Source organism: Borostomias antarcticus (genome assembly GCF_949987555.1).
Source record: "Borostomias antarcticus genome assembly, chromosome: 20".
In the NCBI taxonomy this organism is placed as follows: domain Eukaryota; kingdom Metazoa; phylum Chordata; class Actinopteri; order Stomiiformes; family Stomiidae; genus Borostomias; species Borostomias antarcticus.
Window position 1 is genome coordinate 17,097,620 of NC_140253.1, and position 1,772 is coordinate 17,099,391.

The 1,772-nt window shown below is 47.3% G+C and overlaps 1 pseudogene across 1 annotated transcript; it reads left to right on the forward strand.

Moving 5' to 3' along the window:
- The first annotated feature begins 740 nt into the window (after positions 1-740).
- On the forward strand, positions 741-1,364 carry LOC311322619 (N-acetyllactosaminide alpha-1,3-galactosyltransferase-like; annotated as a pseudogene). Its single transcript has one exon. The product of its transcript is annotated as an N-acetyllactosaminide alpha-1,3-galactosyltransferase-like (transcript).
- The last annotated feature ends 408 nt before the right edge of the window (positions 1,365-1,772 follow it).

Sequence of the window (1,772 nt, forward strand, 5' to 3'; positions counted from 1 at the left end):
GTATAAGGTTAGGGTTAGAGCATAGGGTTAGGCTTAGGTATATTAGTCTGTAAATTTAGGGTCAGAGCAGGGGTTTGGGTTAGGTTTAGGTATAAAGACCTGTAAGGTTAGGATTAGAGCGAAGGATTGGGTTGAGTTTAGATATAAAAGCCTGTAAGGTTAAGGTCTGGATTACAATTAAGGTTTAGGTTAAGATGAGATATTAATTTAAAAGACTTGGCCACTAGGCCTTACATTATGACTATGCTAACTGAAATATTAATGGCCTGCTATGAATTTTAGGGGCAATAAGGGCTACAGATTTTAATAACAACTAAATATTGGAACACAATCATCAGTAGTTACCCAGACGTCAAGGGGTGTTTCGGCCAAACAACTATACTCCCTCGGCCTGGGCAGGCCCACCAGGAGTGATGAAGTCCCAGTGTGTGTTCCTCAGGGTCAATTAGACAGTTTTAGGCTTAAAAGGTGTATTGAGAGCTATGTTTTAATCTATTTTGATGTGAAACCTGAAAAAGGATTACCTCGTATGGTTATACTAACGTTTTAGAGGCTATTGACAAGTAAGGATTAAACAATTGAAATATAATATTGAATATACTTACCAGGTCCAATGGTCCACATGACTGGCTCCTGGTTCCCTCATGTGTGATGAGAGGTTGGGTCTGGTCCGCTGGTCTTCCTGACTGGCTCCTGGATCTCCACGTGTGATGAGAGGTTGGATCTTCAGTGGCATCCCAATGTCCATTCGATGGTTTGAGAAGACGAACTGGTGTCCTTTTGTAGTGGCCCCGGGACGCATGCTGAAGGTTATGAACATCCAGAGGCACGCCCGCTGGCAGGACGTCTCCATGATGCGCATGAGGGCCATCGCCGACGCCATCGACTCCCACATCCAACACAGCAGCAGCCATGTCTTCTGCTTGGAAATCGACCAGTTGTTTGTGGGGAGGTTCGGCTCGGAGGCGCTGGGGACGTCGGTGGCGTTGCTCCATGCCTAATACTACCACGAGCCACGGACGGCGTTCACTTACGACCGTAACCCCGGCTCCAGGGCCTACATGAAGAACGAGGACGGGGACTTCTACTACCACGCGGCCGTGTTCGGGGGCACGTGGCGGAGCGTACGATGGCTGGCGGAGAGCTGCCACCAGGCCATCATGGAGGACAAGAGCAGAGGGGTGGAGGCGCTGTGGCATGACGAGAGTCACCTCAACAAGTACCTATGACTCAACAAGCCCAGCAAGCTGCTGTCGCCCGAGTACTGCTGGGCCAGCGAGATCGGCCAGCGCAGCGACATCCGGGTCACACGTCTGCTCTGGGCAGAGAAGAAGTATGACAGCCTCAGGGATAATCTGGAGTAGGGCATTCAGGACTACTGAATTCTACTAGTCATCGACTACTCCGCCAAAGTAGTCGACTAGTCGATTAATTGGGGGTTTATCACGATTGTTTTTTTTAACCCAATAACAACAGTCATAACCTTTTTATGCGGGAATATGGGTACATTTCATTTAATTTCAAACCTTTATTTTGACTCGTAAAAACACTGAGGTTTCCCTCATTTTCAGGGTTGACGATATGTGGCGTGAGCGCGATCTGTTATATAGAGCTGGGGATCATAGAACCCTTGGCACATGAATAGAATAGAAAGTTTATTTGCCATGTGCAACAAGTATGGGTACCGGTACATTGGAATTTTTGTAAATGCCTGTCCTTACAGTATCTTATCAGTGCTAATCAGTTCCTCTTTCCAGTCCTAGATACTCAGC